Raw genomic sequence first — 26,300 nt, 5'->3', positions numbered from 1 at the left:
CCTTCCTTCCTCTTATGAGCAGAAGGAAAAGGACACCAAATATCTTAAAGGTACAAAAGATAAGCTCCAAGGGGTTAAGAGATTTCTCTTAAGAAGAAACAAAGAGGCATCATTGCTAGGATCAGCAATCAACTCTTACATCATTGTAGTATGCTTTAATGCATTCATAGATTTTTTTTTTTTTTTGTTCATCTTAAATTTTAAACAACTGTAAAATGAGTATCTACCTCCCAGATTTACAGATGGGTGAACTGAAGCACAGCATCAGTCAGAGTTACGGGGTTATACAGCAGTCCAGTGAAAAGAGTTCTGGTGGAAATACATAGTAGGCTGCTTTTAGAGGGCTCTCACCAACGGTGGGTATTCCCACAGACAAGAGAGAAGCTTCTGAGAAGGCATTGTTTCCTCTTTAGCCCCTCTCCGAAATATGTGAGATTCAAACTGCAGAAAATTTATTTCAGTTTTAGGCAGTCTACCTCCTCTGTGACTGGCATTGCACTTGTTCTCAGGTCGAAATCAGAGCTAGATTTGCTTCCATTATATGTCGATCTCCATCTCGGTAACATGATCTTCTTGAAATACTTCATGGTGTTATTTTTTACAGTTACAAGACACATGGTGTTTATCATGCTGTTACTCATAGCAATGCATTCAACTATATAAAAAGCAGTAAGATAATGCTTCTCTTTCACGAAGATGGTGGGGAAAAAGTCATGGACAATTGTAAAGCCGTAGAAGGGTGCCCAGCAGAGAACGTAGGCAGTCAGGATGCACATCAGTACCATAACAGTTTTTCTTCTGCATCGAAGCCTCTTTCTGATGTGTTCTGTCTGAAATGCTGGTACGGTTTTAAACCAGAGCTCCCGTGATATCCTGGCGTAACACAAGGTCATCACAATGATAGGTGCAACAAATTCAATGCCAAAGATAAAGAGGGAGTATGATTTGTAGTACATCTGCTGGTCAGCTGGCCAAATCTGACCACAGAATATTTTCTCCTGGTTTTTCACTATAAATAACACCGTTTCAGTAGCAGAATACACAGATGGAATATCTACAAGTATGGAGACAGTCCAGACCAAGGCGATTATGAAGGTTGCTGTTTGATAATTCATGCGTGGTTTCAGTGGGTGAACAATGGCCAGATACCTGGAACAGACAAATACATCCAAAATGAAGTCTGAAGACACTTAGTCAGAACACAATTCCAAATACAAGTGGTCAGAATTAGGCAGAAGGGAATTGCTGTAGTTGATAAAAGAGAGAGCCTAGCCAACTTGTCTATGAGGAGAGTTAAGAAAATTTTCCAAAGTAAGAGCCTAGAGCTGAGTTCCTAAATCTGGGCAGAAACTCTGGAGCAAGGGGCTGAAGGGTTTGTTAGGAGGGTGGGTACTTGGCAATCTGAAAATCTGAGCATGCATTAGGGTGTCTGGGGATCGTTTTAAGACCTCAGTCCAACTCCCTCCTGTTTACAAGATTGAACTGAAAAAGTTGCAATTTTGCGTCGTAAGCTTGTTAACACAGATCACATGTCTGGGAGTTATGGAAAGACTGGAAGAGGAGAAAGAGAGGGAGCTTTCCTATTACTGACAAATGTGTTTGCAGGACCTAGCACAACACACGGTGTCGTATCGAGGACATGCCGTGACACAGCATCTGGAAGTTCTTTGGTGGGCAGCACGTGTTCAAATGAGAGTTTGAAACATGCAGTAATATACACCTGGCCAGGTGCAGGTAAAAAGACAAACACATAGAAACACGAAAAGGTTTTCCCTAGGCAGAGAACTATTTAAATATGCTTTTTTTTTTTTACCAAGAGATCAAATATATGTAGCAGTGTTTTTATTATTTTCTTGGCTATTCCATGGGTGCAAAGAGCCAAAGCTGATGCTAATGGTTACAGGTGAGCATGCTTTCAAGCCACCAACAAAGGACTGTGTATCCATTTTCCGCCCATGCAAATTTTTGTTTTGTCTGCTGGAGGCGACTATTGCTAATTAACCTTAAATATGCTTTGTTAAGGCCAAACCATAAAACTTGAGTTTTATGACTCGTTATGACTGTAAAGCTGTGGGTGCACTGAAGTGTTTCACAAAGGACTGAGGAGAAATAAAAGTATATTACTTTCAAGATCCATCAATTTTCCTCAATTCAGTTCAGAAGGGGTAGGACCAAATGGAATTCACTCTGGTTAATTTTTTGTTTGGTTGGAATTTGAGGAGGTTTATTTTTTAAGATGCTATAGATGTAAGAAGGACTTACATTAGAGTACGCTGTCCCGAAAGATTAGGATACTTGTGCTAAAAGGAGATTTTTATCCGAGGCACTCCAGAGATCCCAATACAATTGTGTTTAACACAAAGAATTGTTTCAGTGAAATTCCATATTCATTCAGAGGCTTTTCTATCTGTATATGTTCTATACATAGATAGCATCCACAGGACCTATTAATTCTAAAATAAGCTGGAAGGCCAGTAGTGCTTTCTATCAGCCAGATCTTGGAAGCAGATGAATTATTCATCGCTCTGGGTGCAGGCTAGATGTTAAGGGACAGCAGAATTAGTCAGCCTCATTGTGGAGCTGATAAATGAATGTTTTTAGATTGGGCCCTGTGGAAACAAGGCTGTGGGACGATGTATGTGTATGCATTCATAAGTATGCGTATCTGCTCAGCAGGACATTTGGCTGGATGGGGTAAATCTCTGCAAGAGAGTTGAGGGAGGTTTTCCTGGCTCTCCTTGCTTACCACACTTGGGATGTTACTGTGGAGGGGTCCTGGAGCACATGAGCTGGGTTTGGATGAAACTGCCCTGGAGGATGTACTCAAAAGTACCAGGTGCCCATGGGCATTCAGTCCAGGTGACCCAGCTAAAGCTAAATCCCCCAGAATACTTACAGCATGAATGTTGTACCCTTAGCACCAACTGTTACTCTTCAGATCCTCTCCTTTCACATTGCATTATTTTCTAGTGTAGATGTGGCCTTAAATATGTGAAACTCCTACATTTCATGTGAATAGACAGCAAGGAAGTTGAAAGAGAGCCCTACCAGAGGCAAATCCTGTGGGACAGGCTTACTCTATCTACACAGGTGAGCCCTTTTAAATGATCTAAACATGAAAAGACTTTTGTTAAGAGCCTATTATTTTTAGAGACCGAAGTCAACAACACACATGACATAGCCAATGTGGAATGGTTGATTATTAAATGAACAGCATTTCTCTCTGTTTACCAAGTCAAAAGCTCACCAAAACAAAAAAAAAAAGAAAAAAAAACAAAAAAAATAAAAAGTTTTATTTTACTTTATTTTTTATTATCTCACAACTAACATGGAAAATTCCTTCTGAAGAGCTTTGATCTGGAAGACAGATTAAATAAGAAGAGACACCTACAAAACACTGCAAGAAGAGCCTCCATAGATGAGTTATTGAATGAAGAATAAGAAAAGGTCAGATTAATGCTGGGCTCTGCAATCAGGGAAACCAGTCCCTTGAAAACTAAATTATTAAGGGACCTTTAGCATACAAGGATATTAAATTATTTTACAAAATCTTGTCCTACATTAGAATGCCTTATATGGCCAGCCTTTTACAAAACTGTTGGAACAGAAAAAGAAATATGACCTTTGTCTGAGATTTTCTGTGTCCAGCAGCTCAGCTGGAACAGAAGCCCTAAGCAGGCTGCCTGATGCCCAGAAATCCTGTAGAAAGCATCACTGTTCATACCCACATCAACTGCCTGCTGGATGCCTGGTGCATCCAGGACACATCTGATTCACTGAGCTCTGTGTGTGCTGATTGCCTTCACGATTTTCCACATGAAATGTGGGAGCATTGCTTTGATCATTTAATATATGACACACAGACAAGCTACCAGGGGTGAGAGTGCACAGGTATTTCTGGAATAGTAGCTGTAGAGCAGAAATATCCTATCTGCATTTGCTTCCAAAACAGGCATCTTCTTCCATTCATCCTGTTGCTTCAATTGTCCCACTTTGACCCCTTCTTTCCTGAGGGGTAAGCAAGTGTACGTGGGCAGGAGGCCTCCATCTCCCCTCGTGTTAGCTGTCGGAATGCTGGGATGTTTAGTTTAGGTGGGGTTTGTGGGCTCCTCCCGTCATCACCAGAGATCAGCATTCCCAGGAGGGTAAGTCATTCCCACCTAACATGTGCCTCACTCCCTCTTTCCATTAACTGTCACTACTCATCTGGACTACACACCCAACATTTAAAGAGGTAAAGTTTGGTAAGACACGTCCTACCCTGGCTCTAGACAAATTAATATTGTCATGCCATGACGCTGCTCGCTGCATGTCGTTTAGAACATATTATATTCCCACTTCCCCGGCGGTGAAACAGAAAATTCTTCTTCCCCCTCTATCTTTTTCACACCCTGTCAGTGTAATCTTGAGATTGCTGGAGTTGAGGTGGTCTGGTAGTTACTCTTGCTGCATAGGAACCACATTTAGGACATGATACTATCATCTGAGTTGAACTTCATAGGAAACACTAATATAGAAAAGGTTTGCTGTAATAACAAAATGATACATGGAAGAATAAAGCATAACATTGTTCTGATGTCTCCTGGCCAGGCAGATTTTACCTACAATGGCTGGGTTTTTGTGCAGTGATTAAATATGGAAGGGGATTGTTGCACTTTTCTCCTTCCCCTCTTAATTCCCTTCTTTACTCAGTATTAGGTCATCGATCCATCTCTCATAAGCAGCTATCTTCTCGTAAGAAAGTTTCCCCTAGAACACCTCTTCTCAAGAACAACTTCTTAAGAACAAGAAGGTGTAACACCCACCCCCAGAGCTCTGCTATGCCTTGTAGCCAGCACTGGCTGTGGACCTCATGCTGACAGTACTGCCATCCTGGGTTGGGGCCAATGTCTTCCATTTTGCTCCCAGAAGAGTGGAATTGGGTAAAAGCAAACTGAATTTGACAAACTGTGTTCTTAATTAATTTACATCCCATTAGGATTAGTTGCTGACTAAAGTATCAAGCCATGTAATTATGCATCAAAATAAATGATCTTATTGCACTAAATGAGGCGGCTGGCTACAAAGTGGTGACACACCACTATTCCACGTAGCCTTGCTCCCTGCAGAGCCTGGGCTGAGGTAAGCCAAAGCAGGGAGATTCCTCCAGTCGCAGACACACTGGTCTTCACTTACCCAGCACACCCCTAATACAGCTCACAGCAGGTATCCAACACCTCTCTGTCCATCCCACCGCCTCTTCCCCAAAGAGGGAACACTCTGAAGGGCAGGATCAAATCCTTCCCCTGGAGCCAGTGAGTCAAACCCCAGCTGGGGATCCCACTGCTCCGAGACGGGGGTGCCCTGATTAACCACAGTGCTCCTCCCAGCACCCACACCCTCCTCTCCTGAGAGACATGAGTTCTGTAGATGCTGGGGTTGACACGTAAGCACACTCAGGTCAAGTGGCACTGCCCTGATCCACCCGCTGACAGCAGAGGGGGACACGGACCCAAGTCTTTGTGACCCCCTATCCGATGCTCTACCCACTGCCCTTTGCTGCCACCACCAGCATTAAGTGAATACCTAATGTCTTGGAGGGGATCAGAGGACATTCCAGTGACCATCAGACCCTGTGACAACCACCTGACCTGAGCCAAACCTGATTCTGGTATTACTGACTTGACTCTTTGCTCTGTTGAGATGCATGGAGGCTTCTTCCCACCGGAGGCAATGGCAGTTTTTATGTATAGAAGTATTCACACTGATAGCCAGAAGAGTTAATCCTTTTTTGATTTTTTTTTTTTTTTGTGGCCACAAACAGGTAACTAAATTTAACATGCTGGGGACAGAAGGCCCGTCTCACACAGACAGCTGAGGTCAATGGGGTACCAGTCTGAGGCAGAGGTCTAAGGATAATGCAATGCGATGTGGGCACATACACAGACAGGACAACAGAAACACAAGTAACAGGAAAAAAGCCTCCATCTTGAAGGAGGAAAGTAGGAAAGAAAGTATCATCTTAGGACGGCTTCCCCGTCTAGCTTTGGCGCTTTCCTCTCCAGTTCACTGGTGGATACACGTTGTTCGACTGAGCAAATTCAGTGTGACACTCGGAGAAGCCATCCATAAAAAACCAGGAGATTTTTGTCAGGTTGCATAAATGAATCAGCCAAAGTGAATCACACTGCATAGGAGACAGAACCATCTGAAGAAGAACAAAATAACCTATTCCTTACAAGGTCTAGATTTCACCTTAAATTCAAATGCCAATTGGAAGTGACATTGAGGGTAGTGGACTTTGTGAGATGTTAAATGAAAAAGCACAGGCAGGATAAAGAGTCTGAAAGTGCCTGTGTTGTCAATAAGGCAACAGGAAAAGCCAAGGGCTGTGAGATGCACCAGGACAGGACTGGGTGCAGAGCGGTTAAAAGGTTCTTTTTAATATCCCAAAAATGCAAGTCTGAATCATACTTCAGGTGTCTGCTAAAAGATGACCCCAGCTGAACTTACTTTACAGTGCTGGAAACTAAAACTGATCAGGTTTGACACAGCCATAGCATTCCTCTGCAGCTCGTGGCTAAACAACCAAGTTGCCTTAACGCTGCTAGGTGGGAGGGTGGTATCTGATCTTGGGTGAAACTGTGAGGTTACGGGCACAGCTCCTGAGAGGAGGTGGCAAAAGAACAAGGTTATGTTTGCCAGGAAATCTGCCTGTTCTTTAGAGTTCAGTTACCTATTACTAATTAAACAACTACTAATAAAACAGTTCATTTGTTGCTTTAAAATAGGTTAAGTACACTGAAACACACAAACAAACAAAAAAAAATCAAGCGAAAACAAAAAAAAAATTAATGGGGAAAAACCTTGGGTTTGACCTTTACAAGTAAACCCAGTGTTATGTACTGACACCGTGTTTCTAGAGCCCTGTCCCCTGTGTGCCCGCCTGCAGCTCCGCACAGCAGCGGGGCTCTTCTCAACCCCGGGCTCTGCCCAGGGACACGAGAAATCACAGCGCTGCCAACTCACAGCAAAGGCTCCAGGCTCTCACCTGTGAAGCAAAACCCTTCACATCTGCACTTACGCATTTCATACAAAGTCCACCAGCAGTCCCAAATGCTGAGTATACCATAAAAACAACCCCTGGCTGCTATTGGTACATGTGCGGCCGGTCATGTGTTACCAAGAGCAGAAACCCAGGGTCTGGAGCATCACTTCACCGTGGGTATATCCCAGACACACACGATCACAGAGATCCCGGCACCACTGCCCGGGGTTCCTCCTGCACCAAAAAGAGTTCTGACACTTCTATACATTCCCTTCCTATTTACCCCCAGCAGCAGCCAGGGCATTAATTCTTGTTTCTCAAGCCATTACACTCTTCCCTTGATTAAAGTGTTTCACAGACATCCCAGGTCAGACTCTAAACCAGATCTCTACGAACCTTGGCAGATGGTGTCTGAAGGGTAATGCCTGGTACCTGCTGGGAGTCTGACAGCAGCATTCCCTAGAGACAACTCACCTCCAGCTTTCCAAAATCCACTAAAATATCCACAGGCCCAGTTATACTGAGAAGGACCGAGAAAACGAATCCATTGTTCAATCTCACTGTTGCCCAAAATGCAAGTTCCACACGGACTTGGCGCCTAGAAACACCTACACCTGCCGCTGCCGGGCGCTCTCCAGGGGGCTGAAGCGGCGCTGCCCGCCCCTGACCGTGCTGTCCGCGCTGCCCTCACCCCCAGCAGCGATGGCCGGGCCGCAGGCGGGGGGCGCTAGGCAGGGGCTTGGTTTCTCACCGGCACTGTTTGAGCTCGGCCTGCCCAGCACAGCCTGGCTGAGGCTCCTCAAACCCCGGGTGTGCTGAGCGGGCGCAGTGTCAGAGGTCCAGCACCGCCCCTCGCTGTCTGCTCGGCCCCTGGTGTGAAGAGGAGGTTCAGATTTCCCCTGCCATGGCTGGGCAGCTCCTGGCAGCAGAGGACTCCCTGACCCACGGCGTGGCTGTGGTGGGCACGGGAGAAGGGGACAGGGCTGGGGGGTGGGTGTCATTCTGGGGTCTCTTTAATTGCCAAGCGCCCCCCAGACGGCTGTCGAACGGGGGAAGCTCCGCTCGATGCGTTCACTGGCACGTGACGGTCTTTCTGGAGCTTCCTTTAAAACACACAAGTTTTTCTGTGTTTGGGCGCTGCGGTCCCCACCCCTGCAGCCACACAAAACCCACCATGAACATCTGGGGTGCGCTGCCAGTCTGCCGAGAGCCCGGGCAGAAAGAGCCGTTCTGCCCCGCGGTGATGTCCCAGGTGACGTCAGCACGAAGCGCAGGGGCCAGGTGGGAAGGGCGGGGGAAGCTCGCGCTGGTGCTGATGGCCCCCGCGGAGCTGGAGGAGGTGCCGCTCTCCAGGGGCTCCAGCGGGGACCACGGGGCCCTGTCAGCGGCCCCCAGCCTTGGCTGCACTTGGGGACCAGCAGCCCCCAGTTCTCAGCCTTTGCAGGGCGGGTGTCTGTGAGCCATGGGCAGGGCTGGGGATCCCACCTGGAGCCAAAGGCTTGCTGCAGCCTCCTCTGCTGGCCTGGGGCACCTCGGGGCAGCCCTTCTCTCCAGGCACCTCCCTGCAGCCCAGAGGTTGTCCCCAACGCTCGCTCGGAGCTCAGGGGGACGAGTGGCACAATGTGCGTGCAGGGGGCAGGGGAGGGAAGAGGCACGAGGACTCCACGCCAGGTCAGACAGCCCGGGCCAGGGGCTTCACCTCCACTGTGGCTCTCCCTTTCCCAGGCAGCCCCTGCCCTTCTGCTCCCACACATGCACACGAAGACACCCCCCTGAGATCCAATACCTGTCCAGGCCTCAGCCCCTGCCCCACGGTTCCCCAGAGCTGCCTGGGGCAGACACCAGCCCACGGGGCTCCCAGAGCTGTCGGGGGGAGCAGAGGTCCCAGGAAGGACCAAAGGGGAGAAAGCCAGCCCAGCCCCCAGCTCTGCTCTGCCTGGGAAAGCCCAGCCCAGCCCAGCCCAGCCCCATGTCTGCGGGGAGAGCAGCTGGGCAAGGGGCAGGGGGAGGGGGCTGCCTCCAAACCCAGCTCAGCTCCCCTCAGGGCTTGAGCCCGCTGCTTCTGCCTGACAGAAGTGACTGAGGAGCTCCTGGTCCAGGTCTGCTATGGGCTTCGGAGGAATGACAAAGACCTGCTCTATTCAGCCTAAGAATAACTGCTGTATTTAGAAAAAGGGTACAACGGGTGCTTGAGGGCCTCCAGAGCAGAAGGGGTGGTTGGGGCACCCAGAGCTCTCGTGCGTGGAGCAATCGCTACTTCTTGCCACGTTTCTTATTGGTTTCGATCAGGAGCAGCCCCTGCTTCTTGATGTCTTCCCGGGTGAGGACACGGTCATGGTCTTCACCATCAGAAGCAGGGGGGTCTGGAGGAGACAGCAGAGAGGAGCGGGCTGGGGAGGGTCTGCGGGGCCACCTCCACTATGCCCGTGTCCCCGGGGAGATGTGGCCCGTTTTGGAGGGCTGGTGGCATCCCAGAGAGCCCCGTGCCAGGCCCTCGGGCACGCCGTACATCCCTGCTGAGCTACAAACAGGACAGGAAATGCAAGCGTGTACACGTGTTTGCCCATCAATAAAACCAAGATCCCTCTGCCAGAGAAAATCCCAGAAGTTTGACTTGCAGAAAAAGACATTGGAAGGAAACTGCCTTCCCAGCACCACGCTCCCAAACCCACTTAGATTAGGTTTCTGTATCTCAAGATCTTCACCCTGTTGTGCTCCAGGTGCTGAACACAGAAACCAAGGAAACAACTCCCCACCTGGGTGAGTCTTCCCAGGAAGACTGTTTTGCCACAGACAGTGTGCAAGCTCATAGCCAGCAGAAGTCAGTGCTAAGGGCAGAGCTGCGTGGGAAAGTGCCTGTTTGCCCCTTCCCCACCTGCCTTGGGCCACAGTGGGAGCTACACACACGTCTTCCAAGCACCCAAATTAACAGTTTTGGTCCGTAGCCCATTCAGTGATAGACATCAACCAGCTTTTCAGAACTATTAGATAAGAGGCCACGAGATTGTCGTAAGAATATGTTATTAAAGTCAAAAGGAAATTGCCTGGTTTCTACCATAATCAATCCTCGCTGACTGTGAGATAATGTAAACCAGTCCCTCAGGGAAACAGACCGAGACAGATATCCAAGAGTCCTGCAGAACATCCCTCAAGACCCAAAGCCCCACTTCCCAAAATTACAGGCCAAAGACGAGTCAGAAATGACTCAGTGCTTCACCTTCTCAAGGGGCACAAAGCACAGTTCCGTACACACAACCACACAAGCTGCTTTTCCAGCAAAGCCTCGCGCTTCACACCTGCGTCTCTTCCGCACGCTTGTTTACAGCAGATGATGTGTAACAACACCCCTCCTAAAAACCACCAGCCCACTGTTGTTCAGGTAGTGCTGACCCTCACAGGGACCCAGCCTCAGTGACCCGGGTCAGGATGAGCCCCCACGTGGGGAGCACCTGCGGGCACAGACACAGACCCAGACGCCCTGCCATGAGCCGCTGGCACTGAGGCTCCGGCCAGGCCGGTGGCAAAAGGAACGTCATTTCCTCTTGCCAAAGCTGAACTGTGCTATTACAAGAAAAACCCGCAGTGTTGTTTGGCACAGGTGTAAGTACTCTGTGAAATACAAAAACAGTTTAATGCCATGTTACAGCGTCCAGCTCCTTCTGCAGAGCTGAGATAAGGCTCCTTCCATCCTCTTACGCCACGCTCTTCTGCTGAGAAAGCTTCTAGGAGAGGCTCCATCTCTGCTTTTCCACAGCACCCGGCGAAACGCCACCCCCACCTCGTGCCAGGCCTTTGCAACCAACAGCAGAAGAGAGATGTCAGAATATCAGCTCTGACACGAACAATGAAAGGTCGATACTTTGCCTGCTTTGGCAGCCCAGGTATCAGGAAAGAAAGCAAAATTGTGGCTCATCTCATAACAGGAAAGAAAAAGCAGCTCCCACGGTGCATAACTAGTGCTGCCCTTCACCCCCCGGGACAGCACACCGACCAAGGCGAGGGTGGATGCTCTGCAGTTGAGAGCCACTGACAAACCACACTGAGCACTGGGCAGCCACAGCAGATCGGGAGGTGTGAGTGGGGGCCATGTGTGGGCAGGCTCACTGCCAGCCGCGTGTGGAACAACCAATCCTCTTTGTCTGGCAGAACAGGGACACCTTTACTGCACCCCAAAACACCTTGTTCAAGCAATATCTTGATTTGGCAACAGATGCTGCACTCCCACGGGACATCCTGGTGTTACTCTCCCCTTGGATACAGAAATGACATCAACAGGCCACCTCCTCCATGCTTCTCCCAGGAATTACCATCAGCAGATCATTACTCTGTGCACTGGTTTGTGGACTTCTGCTCAACTGTGTCATTCGCCTGGCAAGAACCTTCAAAAAATGCACAGGAGAAACACCCCGAGAAATGCAGCACAACACTGGTGAGGAATAGCAGGCAGATGGGCTGGACTGCTGCAGGCTCAGCCCTGATCATCAACAACAACAGATGTGGTCAGGGGAAGGCTGCAAATAAGGAGGAAGCGCAATACTCGGGGGGACCTCAGACTTCCAGAATTTTCTACATCTATCAGCTCTGCTTCACTACCCATTTACTGAGTAATTCATAACAGACTAAAGAACAGCAAGAGACGCGGGATCTACCACCCAAGGCAAAAATAAGTCTTCATTCAGAGATCACAAAGCGCTTTACAAAGGAAGCCGGTATGATACCACATGGCAAAGACAGACTGTCCAGCCAGAGGTTACCTTTGAAGTAATTTTTTCTTTTTTTCCTCTTTTTCGCTGGGCACTCACAAGTCTTACACAGAAAAGGCCTCAAGATCTCTTGTCATGTTGTTTATGAATTGTAATTTTTTTCAATAGCCCAGGTTTAAAGAAGAAAGATTTGAACATGGGAAAGGGTGAAGTGTCCCTGTGACAAATCCAGACTCTAATGCTAGAAGTAGCCCCCAAGCAGTGAGAGGATATTTCTTAAATCTTATCTTAAAATGTAGAATTCTGAACCAGAGTAGCAGAAGTCAAAATCTAGCCCAGACACTGAGCTCTTGCAGAGAAGAGCATGTTTTTCTTTTAGGAATCTTTCACCCATTCAAAGCTAGAGAAAGTTTTTGGAGAGCTCTAAATGTGCACATCATTTTCAGTTGATTCTAGATTTGACAGTGAGGTACCCCAGCCCTATTCAGTTTGGTTAACGTATGGCTAACAGTGCTTGCATACTCTAAAAAGTGCTGCCTGTAACACTTTGTCTGTAAACCTTGTATCTTAGACACCTTATACCTTAACACTCGTTGCCCCATTTCAAATAAAACTCCAGCCAAGTTCATGAAAAGTTTTTTCACCCTCTCTCTTCCCTCGCAGTCACCCGCTCCCAAAGGGCTCTCAGCAAGCATTGCGAGTGGGGCCATTTACAGTCCCCGTGGAGGTCAACGGCTAACGTAGGGTCACTTCTTAGGGAAGAGTGCCAGAGGGGACCCGGAAACCTCTCCTGTGGCAAATGGACACAAGCGTCTTGAACATGCTCTTCTCCGGGACACATTTTGTTCATTTTGTTTCCTGTCAACTCAGACTGTCTTGCTCTCTCTCTCACACACCCCTCCTCCGTATTTACATTGCAAATGGCACTATCAGCATCGTGAAACTTTTTGTTTTAGAAAACAAGAACGTTCATCTCAAAATTGTGTCAACAAAATACGCCTACTTGATTACTTCCCAACCCGTCCAAAAACTTTTAGGATATTATTATTACTGTTACTCACGCCTGCAGTTTATAAATACGAAGGTTAATAAAGCCATTTCATTCCCTGGGAACAAGTCTAGTCTGGTCTGTCCTCCCAGTTTATCACAATCTCCCAGCCGGGGGAGATAATCTACATTACGAAATGGTGTCCCTACGATTAACAGCAGTCTTGCAGGCTACAAACATACCCATTAGATTTCACATTTTATCTGATAAATACATTTCAGGGGAGTAACTCTGGAGGACAGAGAAAGTGTGCCACAACTGTCAGAAGTCCACTTAATTACTAAATCCACTAGGAACCACCATCGCCTTCTGCTGCTGCATAAAAGCAACCTGCAGAACAGGCCCAAGTTCTCAGCCTAAAACCAAGCAGCTGGAAGGGTAAATGCAGGGAAAACCCAGACTCTAACCCACCTGGCTGTGCATCATCCAGCCCTGCCTGGCCCCACAGCCTTGGATCATCTGGCACCTGAGAGAAGCAGCCTCAGACCTCCCCTGCCCGCCTTCACACCCTGCTTGTATCTGTGAGAGACGAGAAACCAGGCCTGTGAGAAACTAAGACAAACAACCTGGGAAAGCAAAAGTTGAGGCTGATTGAAGAAATGCCTCAAACACTCGCAAGACAAAACTCTGAGTCACAGGGTGCATTCTGTGGAGGCCCAAGCTGATAACGCTGCCCGATGTAGCTGGGGGAGAGAGCCCTGTGGAGACAGGACGGCTCTGCCCTGGGGCACCTGGGCAAATTTCAAGGGCCATGTGTCCGGTGAATGAACTTTGCTTCATTATCCACAAAATGCATATTAAAGTTGACACCCCTCAATATGCTAACGAGGGCTGTCATGATCATGCTAATGACATCATCCCATGAAACACCTTACCCCTCCCTGTACATGGGATACGTAGCTATGTGGGTCGACCTAGGGGACGGACCCAAGGAAAATGGGTATAAATCAAAGGGGGGAAGAAAGGGCTCTCTCTCTCTCTGCCCCTCTCCCTGCCCCCCCGACCGTCTGGAGAAAGCAGTGAAGCGAAGAAGACGAATGCCAGCGGAGAAGACGGCCGCCTCCTGGAACCCTCGCCGGCGGGATCAGCGCAGGAACCCAGACCGGTGATCTGTATTCCCCCATTCCCTCTATCTCCCTCTTTTCCTTTTTCTATTAAGAAATGCAAAGCATATTATATTGCTCACCACAACTTGCTCTGTACTTGGCCAATTATCATGTGTTCAATTAGTACATTGTAGGTAGTTAATAAATGCTTGAACTTGGAGACTTGTTGTCCGCTCCAATTGGGGATTTGCGAATCTGAGTCACTTGCCCCCCTCATCGGAGCGGGACGTGACATTAAATTGGCGTAGTCGGCAGGATCCCCTTTGGTGTCGGAAAGTCTTGTGAAATAGTGCTTCTCTATCCGACAAACTCGGACAGGGAGAACTGGGAATTGGCCCCTCAGCTCTAAGCTGGGAGAGGGTCGGAGGGATACCGATTCTCTATCCGATAAGGACAGGGGGAATCGGGAAGTGACCTCTCAGCTTTAAGCCGGGAGAGGTTCGAGCAGTTGCAAGCCATGACTGGCCAGGAAATGTCGGTGCTTGACTGCTCCCCTATTTTTGAGAAGCTGAAGGAGTATAAGGCTTGTCCTCCTCCTTTAGTAGAGGTTTGGGCCCACGATAATTGGCAAAATCCAGAAGCAGTGGCGAGCTATATCAGTGTGCTTGCAGGGGTGAAAGGGTCGCGACCAGGCAAAGGAAAAGCTGTTGTGTGTGCTGTATTAGGGGCAGCACTGACTGCAGCCCAAAAAGATAAACATGTTAAGAAACAATTAGAAAGGGAAATGATCGAATCCCTACAAGATCTGGTAAAAGCTCTTCAGGATCAATTGGTTGAGGAATGTAAAGTTACTGAACAAAAAGCTAAACTCTGGCAAGAGCAAAATGAAGCTTTGAAAAGTCAATTAGCTGATGAGCGTAACATCACTCAGCGACTTCACATGGCTCTAATAGATGCCCTGGACCGAGAAAAAATCTCACGGTCTGAAAAGGAGGGGAATGAACAAGAAACTTGTAACCAGACAGATCTTAGCTCTGTTCCGGATAGTGAACAGGGATTTACAAGTCTGGCAAAATCAGCAGCCAGACCCTTGTACCCAATGAAGGATTTAGAGATAAGCCGAGAGATTTATTACCCCGAAAACGAGGGGGCAAATTTAAGACCATTAATTAAAACGGAGACCACCGAGGGTCAAGGTGGAAGAGCTCCGCAGGTCACCACTCAAACTACACCGTACCCAGCAACTGAGCTTGCAAAAATTCAGGAGAAATATACCAGACGAGCTCAGGAAACTGAAACTGAATATGTGTGGAGGGTGTCTTTGACTGGTGGCGACCGAATTTTGTTATCAGAAGATGAGGCCCAGGGGTACTGGGGGCCAGGGGTTTTCTTAGTTACTGACGACCAGAGAGAACCGTGGTCGTTAACTCAACGAGCTGCTTATTGGGCTGGGAGTCTGGACCCATTGGAAAGGGGGGATCCAGTATGTATTGAGACCCCAACCATAAATCATTTGACTGAAAGTCTGCAGAAGGCTGCTTGTCTCCAATTAATGCATGACAGGCGTTTGGTTCCGCAGCAGCCTTCCCCGATGTTATTAATTGCTAACCCCGATCAAATGACTCCCCTGATCAGGGGCTTGCCGGACTCTTTGAAATCATATGCAGTACAATTACAAGATCGTTTGCGGATTGCATTAACCCCACGGAGGGGGAGACAGGGAGTGGGAGAGCCCATGACTTGGGGAGAGATAGCTCAGGACTTAATAAATTATGGTCGGAGAATGGGCCTTACCAGGGGAATGGGTAAATCCAAGCCCTTGGTACGCAGAGTGGAACAGCAGGAAAATCCGTCTCCTTCCCCTCCACAAGTTTTAAGAGCAAAGAGAAACCTCTTGTGGACTGAGGGAACGAGACAGGGGATTCCCCGAGAGTTAATGGATGGTCTGACTACTGCAGTTTTAGAAAAGCTCATTCGAGCCTGGAAAGGCAGAAGGAAGCTGCCCCACACACACACAACCGAGCAGACCTTTCGGACGAAGGGAGGGACAGATCTGAAAACTAACGAGATGGTGGTAATTGCTTCTCAAACACCAACTGCCCCTGAAGAGGACTTGAATGATTTAGGGTTGGGAAACTGGATGTGCCATCCCCAGTAAGTGAGCCAGGGGATGGCAGGTGAGTCCACTTAAGGAGGCTCACAGAAAATACTAAGGGAGACTTGTTGATTACTTTTCCACTCAGCTCCCTTAAAACTCCAGTTACATTTCTAGTAGATATGGGTGCTCAGGTCTCAGCACTCCAAACTGATGTTGCCAAGCGGAACGGCATAATTGCTAGCAAAAAGCAGATTTGGGCTACAGATGTTTTCGGAGACTCTAAGCCACAGCCGACTACTCGGGTGAAATGCTGGTTACCTGGGAATGAAACTGCAACAGAAGCTATTATGATTCTAGGAAATTTTCCCACAAATATCCTGGAACTTGACCTATTGATGGGACAAGTCTGGGTAGATTCAAAAGGAAGAAAATGGAAATTTGGGTCCCCAACTGCCTCTATAAGACTTTTACAGCAAGCGCCTGTGCTTCCTCCTTCTAAAATTGTTAATGTGAAAAAGAGACTAAAGACTTTGCAAACCCGCTCCATTATCCTGGACAACCTGTTCTAGTAGACTTACCCACTGTGGGGCAAGTACCCCTAACCCAAAAAACTCCCATCAATATCTGTTCATGGGTGGCTACTGATGCCCATGGGAAAGAATACTGTATCAATACCAGGTGGATTGTCCCTTCTTTCTAACCATCATTGTTTTGTTATGCATGTATTTGTTTTACAGGATATTGATCCTGGATGACCAAAAACCTATGTTACTTTTAGTGCTTTCAATAGTTATAGGCATTATCAGTTAATTATTATTTGTAATCTGCTTACATTATTATAGAATTTGTGGAATCATACCTGCTAAGTGTGGAAAATCTACTTATTGGAAGACTAATCTGGAGTTGTGCCTTAAGTTACCTTATTGGGAATCATCTCCAAAATTAAGGAAGTCTGTGAGTCACCTGTGACTACACACTGGTGCTTGCGAATATCATATAACCAACAGCAAGATGAAGTAATCAAAGACTAGATAGAGGGGTCTGGTCCCACAGATTAAGCATTAACAAATTGTACATCCTTATTGACCTTCTAATGTGATTGTGTAACCTCAAATAGTTTTAGAAAATTTAACTTAGCATATGTATGTACTAACAAGGTATGCCTTTAAGGAATTAAAGGTGCAGATCTATCAAGCATCTAGGATGGTGTTGCAGAATCCAGCTAGCATTGCTGAAGGAACATGGACTGTGCGGTATGCTGAGTCTTTCTGAGGGAGAATGCTACATCCCCATCCACAATTCACCTCTACACCACCTCTACAGAGGACACCCGTGCCACAATGAAGAAGATTGCCAACAGGAACAGAGAACTTTCTTGACCAATGAACTGGTTTGATGTATGGAACCTTGGGTCATGGGTAACATCACCGGGATCCTCAGGACTCACGGGGTGGGGAAGACAGCTTGTACATATTAGTATTGTAATATTGTGCAAAGTTTTGTTTTCCATAGTATGCCTTGAAGCAGTTGGATATATACTCTCTTACCTTCTGTCTTCTTTTTCCCTATACCTTTTGAGATCACAATAGTCAAAGAACTTGGAGTGTTTGAGTCACGGGGTGGGATGTGAGAGACGAGAAACCAGGCCTGTGAGAAACTAAGACAAACAACCTGGGAAAGCAAAAGTTGAGGCTGATTGAAGAAATGCCTCAAACACTCGCAAGACAAAACTCTGAGTCACAGGGTGCATTCTGTGGAGGCCCAAGCTGATAACGCTGCCCGATGTAGCTGGGGGAGAGAGCCCTGTGGAGGCAGGACGGCTCTGCCCTGGGGCACCTGGGCAAATTTCAAGGGCCATGTGTCCGGTGAATGAACTTTGCTTCATTATCCACAAAATGCATATTAAAGTTGACACCCCTCAATATGCTAACGAGGGCTGTCATGATCATGCTAATGACATCATCCCATGAAACACCTTACCCCTCCCTGTACATGGGATACGTAGCTATGTGGGTCGACCTAGGGGACGGACCCAAGGAAAATGGGTATAAATCAAAGGGGGGAAGAAAGGGCTCTCTCTCTCTCTGCCCCTCTCCCTGCCCCCCCGACCGTCTGGAGAAAGCAGTGAAGCGAAGAAGACGAATGCCAGCGGAGAAGACGGCCGCCTCCTGGAACCCTCGCTGGCGGGATCAGCGCAGGAACCCAGACCGGTGATCTGTATTCCCCCATTCCCTCTATCTCCCTCTTTTCCTTTTTCTATTAAGAAATGCAAAGCATATTATATTGCTCACCACAACTTGCTCTGTACTTGGCCAATTATCATGTGTTCAATTAGTGCATTGTAGGTAGTTAATAAATGCTTGAACTTGGAGACTTGTTGTCCGCTCCAATTGGGGATTTGCGAATCTGAGTCACTTGCCCCCCTCATCGGAGCGGGACGTGACAGTATCACACACTGGTGGGTTTCATGCCCAGCAGTTCCCTCCACTAAAGCACAGGCATTACCTGCACCCACAGAAAGGTTTGACTCCACTTCAGGACCCTCATAAGCATCACCTGCAACTATAGCAGCTGCAGCAAGTTCCAAAAGTCCAATTACTCAGAAAAAAAAGGGCTGGATTTTAGCAGCTGTGAAGTAGTCCTCACCACACAGTGTGACATTTGGTAACAAACAGTGGAATTTACCTTTGCATCACCTATCCTTTCATCTATTTGAATGATTTCCTGTTGCCACCCAACCTGGTGCTAATTCCTGTGCTCAGATCCAGTGCTCCGAGGGCACCACCATCACCCCGAACCGTGTACCTTGACCCTCAGCAGCTCTTTACAAATCCATCCCTTTTTCCAAGGGAGAGTGTGTAATAGCTCTACCAGGAAGAGGTTCTGGCATTCACCTTGAACTCCTGAATGCATCTGCCTGATCCTAATGACAGCAAGAACCCAGCACCTGTCTCACGCCCTTTGACAAGACTTTGTAAAGTGCAAGGAAGCAGAAGCATATGGGAAAAAAGCTGTAGAACAAAACTCAGCCTTGATTTCCATCAAGTCAGGCAACAGGAGATGGATGGAAAATGAAATTAAGATCACCTGCAGAGATGGGAGCAAACATTTATTAGGCACACTCACCTCCACAGCCTCACTCTGCCATCCCATAAAGGCAGGACAACAAAGAATTATGACTCCCTGTGACTGCACATCTGTCTCATCTGCTGGTGATTCCCACAAGAGGCAACATGTGCCTGAAAAAGAGATCACAGCTGGACCCTAAATCATTTCAAACCGACTCTATTGCACAAGGCAGCACCTGCTATTCCATCTCCCATATGCAAGGAGTTACACTGACACCTGCCAAATCCGTGCTGAAAACTGTCAGGCACATTTCAAATGCAGGTAACTCGTGTAGGAAGAAATGTCTGTGCCATAACCATGAAATGCACAAGGTTTCCTCAAACTTGCCAGCTCGTATGTGGATAGTTCAGATACTGAAACCCAAAGCACTTGCCTGTGCTGGTAGGAATTACTGCAAGACAACAGATCTCATCAGTATAAAACAAAAGTGTCAGACTAATTCTACGCAGTTCAACATTCTCCAAGAAAAAAAAATGGCTAAAGGAAAAACAAAACTCACCTGAAAAAGAAAAATTCTCATGGCACAAACTCATAGCCACTAAAGTGAGGGTTTGCCTTGAAACAAGATGCACTGGGTTTAATCAACTGAATCTTCTCACCTGGGAGAAAGAGTCTGACCACGATAAATTACTTTCATGAATGCAGATCACCCTGGTCCTTCACAGCAAATCTTCAGCATTTATCTTCATTCTAGTAAAGAACTGCACCTACGGGTCATTTTACAATTCAAGTGTTTGCATAAACCTGTTGCACGTCAGCGCGCACATTCCCCAGAAGATTCACCAAGACAAAGTCATTCTTTCTGCCAGCTAGTGACAGGGACAGCCATCAGGTCAGGCTCCCTCAGGAAATATTTACACAGCTGTATCCTGCCACCCCTCTGGAAACGACACCCCCCTTGGAGGGAGCTGAGAGGTCACACCCCAGTCATGGCTGAGGGCCCTTTCTCCATGCCCTGTCTGCTGGCAGGAGCATGGAACCAGAAGCGCAGACTGCAGCCAGGCAGATCAGCCCGGTGGAACAGGAATAGAGGGGCCAGGAATGAGAACGACATCAGTTCAGGTTTCAGAATCAAGCCAGAAACCTGGGACGTGGCCCCTGAACTGCGGTTCTGTACTATCAGTGACCGTGCAAAGCTGACCCACAGCTGTGGGCCCTCCTGTCTCATCAGCTGGCAGCAGCTCATCTCCAGACGGGCCGGGACACTTCCACACATGCCAAGAGTGGGTGCCAGTCCCACACCGACACCTGCACTCTCGGGATCTAACCCTCTGCAGAGGCAAGAGGGCAGCATTCAGCTGTCACGGCAGAACAACTATTTGGCATCTCCTCCTAGGAAAAGGCAGCAGATCAAACACTGCAGCTCCCAACTCCAGACGAGCATCTGTGCTCAGACAGAAGCTGTCCTTGGATCAGAGGGGCGACTTCAGCCAGAGCCACGCGAGCCTGATCCACCCAGAGATATTGTACTGCTGCAGGACCTCGTGCGTGCAGCACACAGGCCTCTCGCTGCCCGAGCAGAGCAGGGAGAGAGGAGAGAGTCGTCCGAATGATGCCTCAGCCAAAGTCTCAGACAGCAATGGATTGTCACTGCCTGTGTACAAACCCACACCACACTGACTTCAGCCGTGCTCACCACCAGAACAACCAGCATAAAGTGTTTTATTGCTGCACCCACTCCTTATTCATCAGCTGGACTGCGATATGTGGTTTCCCTGGTTTGCAATACTCTATGATCATAGTGTTGCCATATTTTGTCAGTGCTCTGTGCATCTTGTTTAAACCACAGGCTGTGGATCTTATCTTATTTAAGCGAGGTTTCTTATTCTGTGCTTCTTGCTCCCAGGGAGGCTGCACAGGAGTAATGGTGGGGGCTGGAGGAACAGATGGGGCCTGCTGTGATTCCTTGTAAATATGAACTGAACTTGTCCTAATGTACTTGAATGAAGCCAGACTGACTGCCTGATGTCTGACAAAAATAGCACAAGTCAAGGCACTTGTAGCTGGCTTTTTCAGGCAGTCTTCATAGGGAGCTTTTGATATTGATTGATTTCTGGAAGGCAAGACAGCACTGGGGAAAGGAAACTGCAGCCTGGCTAAATGATTTCTTCACTGTAGGCAGTGTCCAGGGCACCTGCTAACCGGGTCCTTACTGCCGTTTATGAACACAGAAAATGAGTTATCTGTAAGGAAAGTTTCAGTAGAAGTAAGGCTGAATTTGCACCTCTGATTCTGATGCAAACAAGAGATTACTGGGCAGTGCCTACATCTCAAATGCACGCCTGTGTTTTAATGCAGGCTGTCAAGGTCTTTTCAGGGGTACTTCTGAACCGCAGGTTGTGTGCCTGACTGGTGCTGAGTCCTGGGATGAGTCAGCTCCTGGTGATAGTTTTAGCTCAGAGGATGTGATAGGCTGGAAACCATTTTGTTGTGGAGCCCAGATGTCGGAGGTGTGGATATGTTGCTGATGGCCCCCTGGCCCGGAGATGTGGGAAGTTTTGCCAACAGTCTGCTAAGGATTTTGTTTTCTGCTGGAACAGGTTTCCAGATGGCTTTAACAAACGATTGCCTTTCTGCTTGCTGTGGCTATCTGCAGAAGGGCCCTCCTGTTTGTTTGGATTTAACCAGTGTAAGGGCTTTGCGGGAGGACTGGCTGAAACAGCCTTCTCTCTATGGAGATCACTAGCATTTGTGTAGAAAAGCAGAGGTTCGGTCAGTAAAGCTCACAGTGTAGTATTGTGCTCAGACCATGATCTGTCTCCTGGAGATGCTGTTCAGCTGGATTCATATTCCAACTAAATCTTTCCAAGTCCTACAGAACAGAGTCCCATGGGCTCATGATGTAGTCAGAGTGCTCAAGTGGCAATGTGTGATTTGCCATTGCTTTGCCAAGGCAAAGCCCATTTCAAGATAACAGCCCCACAAAAAGCCCAGGACTGTGTTGTGGTAAGGTATTGGCTGTCTTTTTCTACCTGCCAATCCACAGACATGTGGCGCTCAGATCACAGCTAACCCTTGCAGGAGGTTAAAACCTTTGTGGGAACAAAAGCACAAACACCAATATGGTCGTTGCTATTTGCTCGATTTATTAAGTGCAATTGCTTTATATACGCCTTTCTGCACATCGCGAGGTCTTTAGTTCTCTGTTCTCTCTGTGCATTGTGAGATCTTTCATGCGCCTCTATTCTTCCTGTACATCGAGAGATCTTCCGAGCGCCTCTCCCTACACTTCCCCCTCCCCAGGCTTTACCAACCATGTGTCAGAGTTGTATAAGGCCGATGCCTCCCAGATCTCCCCTTTCTTTGTTTTGCAGCGGCACCTGCAAGACTTGTTTGAGAGCTGTATCAATTAAAGGTTAGACAAACTTCAAAAACACAGCATACTTAGAATAGTTCCACAGAAGGCTAAAAGAAGACAGCAGTTATAATTACTAGTTAAAAGGTAACCTGATTTCACTACTTATAATTAAGGGATATGACTAAATACTACAAAAATAAACAGTAAGGAAAATACAGAGTAGCACACTTAATTAATAGGAGTACTAACATTCAGATCAGCAATTGCTAGGGAACCCTGGATGCAGCGAGAATTCAGAGTGCCCTTCCTCACAAACTGGAAACCCTACGCGATGTGTCCGTCCGTAGGTGAGGCATCCAACGTCGCTGCAAGCAGGTCCGGCCTCTAAATCAACAGGCCAAAATAACTGGCAACTTTCTTTGAGCGAAAACATCTGATTCCATTCTCCTGTTGGGTTCCACCCAGAGCCTGGCCAGTACTCCAGGGGGAAAACCAAGGGAGTTTCTAATAAGGTTAAACATTTGAGTTCTTAATTCTTAATATTGCTAAACAAAGAAAGTTGAATACACACATTCTTACAGCATTTCATCCTTATTAATAACTACATTCCATCTAAACTACATCTTTCACTAGTGACTAGTAAGCCTAAATATTTCATTAAGGCAACTGTAGTGTAGTTTGTTCTGTTGCAGTAGAAAACATTACCCAGACATTCTGCTTAAATGATCAGTTGAAGAGATTGCAAACAGCTGGTACAGGGGGACCCACAGCTGGATCCTGAGTGCTGGCTGCCTCTCACCCTCAGGTGTGGTGGCACACACCTTGCCAGTAATCACCAGGGACTGTGACCTGTGAACATACAAGCATAACCTCTTCCCCAGGTTATTAAAAGAAAATGGTTCTATTTGTACCACATCCCTCCACCATCCACTAATTTGACCTTGCCAAATGGTTGTGGGGTTGCCGCCAGAATTAATATTTTGGGTAGTGGTGTTGACCTGTGAAAAGGTCATCTTTGCCCAACTATCTTTTGATACCAGTTCAATAAACTCTTATGGATTAAAGTATGGAACTCTTAATAGACATGTTTGGAACGGATCAGATGGCGTTGCCATAGATAGACAAAAGGGTTCTTTTCCCGTCTCATTTGCTATAGTTACCCATACGTTAGGTCTGGGTGAGATGGTTCGTTTAGTGAAAGATCCAAGTAGCCAAAGGCCACAGAAAATCTACAAAAACTTTTAAGAAGAAGTGGTTGTTTCAGGTTTTACACATCGTGCAGGTATCCATTTAATTAAACCATCCTTTTCCACTGCTGCGTACCCACGCCCAAACACTCTCAGCGACCAGCCCAATTCCCATGCCATCGCTCCCGGTTCCTTGACCTGAACTAAAGAATAGTTTTTTGTCGCCTGGGTTAGCATAAAGTGTTTCCACAGGGGAGGTGTGGACTCATCGCCTCTAACAAAATGATTTAAAGCATAAAGGGCGTGGGACAAAAGAGTCTGCTGTCGGTCTGTGGCTATTGTCCCCTTATGACCTTCCCCCTCCCCAAGCTGTTGTAGTTTGGCTTTTAGGGTGCGATGCGCACGTTCCACTATTGCTTGTCCTTGACTGTTGTAGGGCAGGCCGTGTACTAATTTGATGTCCCATAATGCACATCATTCTTTAGTACGTTTAGCGATGAAACAAGGGCCGTTATCTGTCTTGATTTCTTGTGGCTTCCCTAATAAGGCGATGACACCCTCCCAATGAACAATAATGTGTCTGGCTGTTTGTTTGCGAGCCATTGTGGCTAATAAGATGTCAATGGTTACTATGAGGTATTTCTTTAGTTTTAGTAGGTCACATTCTGTTATGTCAGTTTGCCATATCTGATCGGAAGAGAAACCCCTTGAATTGACACCTGCTTCCCACAGTGGGCCCTTGTGACAGTAGGGACAAAGTGCCACTATATATTTCTCTGTCACAAGCAAAAAACAACATGTTTTCGCTAAGGCTTTTGCTCCGAGGTGTAGAAAGGCATGTAAATGCTTTGCAGCATCTAGTGACCATATACCCCATGCCGCCTGGTCAGCGTGATGATTGCCTTCTATGATTGGACCAGGTAGGGACTGGTGACTGTTCACATGTGTAAGAAAGGCCTGTCCTACACGTTGTTGTAGAGCATCATAAAGTAAAGTTGACGCTTCTGTCTGTACAAATCCTACTGTTGTCATTTTGTGTACAAGTTTATAAACATATAGAGAGTCTGTAACAATATTAATTGGATTCTCTGTTTCCTGCTGGAGTGCTGTCTGGACTGCTTTGGCTTCCAACCATTGTACTGATTTGTCAGTCTGAGTCCACAATTTCTTTTTCCAGCATCCTTCAGCTTTCCATTCGACTGCAGCTGTTTGGGATTGTGATGAGGCATCTGTAAAGGTAGTTGTGCCAGTAAGAGGGTGCATGACTAGAGGTAGTGTGAGTTGTAGCTTAAAGTGTTTTCAAGTGTGAAACCCATTGTAGACCCTTTCCGGTTACTATGGAGCCTGGAAAGTCAAAGATGGTACATAAGTCTTCCAAACGCGTAACCATGTCATCCCACACTTGCTGCTTCCAGGGGATGAGTACTGTGTCAGGTTCCTTTCCAAAGTGTTGAAGGGTCATATTACATAGGCACCCTATAAGCGACTATGGTAACAAAGGCGGCCTTGTTGGTATTTTGGTAAGCCCAGGCTAAAGGTGCAGGCTTGCTGTCTGTGCCTTGAAATAGGATGCCTATTGTGCCATGGTCAGAAATAAAGCACCCTCCTGTGATTGACTGTTTTGGATCCCATTGCTGCAAAGGTCTCTGTTGCTGTAAAATAGCTTGTATTAGTGTTGAATTGTCCTGACACTCCTTTGTGAGTTTCTTTGGTTCCCACAAGTGTTCTTCTTGCAGCAATTCATAAAAGGGTTGCGTAAGTCACAAAGGAATACAGATAAAGCTGCAGAGCCACTGCAAGGCTCCTACTAATTTCTGAACATCATGAAGAGTGGCAATGTGTGGAGAAAGAGCTATTGGTTGTGGACTTATATGGTTCCCAGCTAAAGTCATGCCCAGATATTGTAATCACGTACCTCGCTGGATTTTTGCCTCGGCAAGGCTCTGGCATGCTGGAACAGGTGTTCCACTTGCTGTTCTGTAGGTGCTGCTAATAATATGTCATCCTTATAGTGTACCACGTGATGGTCAGTCTTACCTTCTCTCAAGAGCACGATGGCTTTGGCCACATACAGCTGACAAATGACAGGTGAGTTTTTCATACCTTGAGGTAATACAGTCCATTGCCAATGCTGAGCTGGTTGAGCGAGGTTCACAGAAGGCACGGTAAAGGCAAATCTTTGTCGGCAGGATGTAAAGTGATGCTGAAAAAACAATCTTTGATATCAATAATCACAATGGACCTATCTTTCGGTACGGTGGAACCCCAGGGCAATCCAGGTTGCAGGACAACCACTGCCTGCATCTGTTGATTTACAGCCCTGAGGTCATGAAGTAAGCGCCACTTAGACTTATCTTACTTTTAGATAACTATCACAGGAGTATTCCAAGGGCTTGTAGAGGGTTCCAAATGACCTGCCTGTACTTCTCTTTCCACTAATAGTTGAAGTGCACTTAGTTTTACTGAGTTCAGTGACCACTGCTCGACCCACAGCAGTGAAGAAGTTAACCATGTAAGTTTTAAGGGTGGTATGTGCTCGGCAGTGGCCTCTAATCTAAATTTGTAATGCCAATTTTCTTTTGTTGCATGCAGTCGCAGCCCAACAAAACTCTCTGGAGATTTGCTAATACTATAGGCTTGAGTATTGCAATCAAGACCCCCTTTTCCTGGTCTTGGATTTTAAATGTTGTGTTGGTAATTGCTTTGTACACTGTTTCTTCTCCTCTGACACCTGCCACAAATCCCCCAAATGTAGTTTGCCACT

The 26,300-nt window shown here is 47.1% G+C and overlaps 1 pseudogene; it reads right to left on the bottom strand.

Annotated features, from left to right (window-relative positions):
- Positions 1–452: 452 nt before the first annotated feature.
- LOC141954974 (prokineticin receptor 2 pseudogene) lies at positions 453–17,394 on the bottom strand (annotated as a pseudogene).
- Positions 17,395–26,300: the final 8,906 nt, after the last annotated feature.

This window comes from Athene noctua, unplaced genomic scaffold, assembly GCF_965140245.1.
Source record: "Athene noctua unplaced genomic scaffold, bAthNoc1.hap1.1 HAP1_HAP1_scaffold_47, whole genome shotgun sequence".
In the NCBI taxonomy this organism is placed as follows: domain Eukaryota; kingdom Metazoa; phylum Chordata; class Aves; order Strigiformes; family Strigidae; genus Athene; species Athene noctua.
The sequence above is the reverse complement of the archived record's forward strand: the minus strand, read 5'-3'. Positions and strand labels throughout refer to the sequence as shown.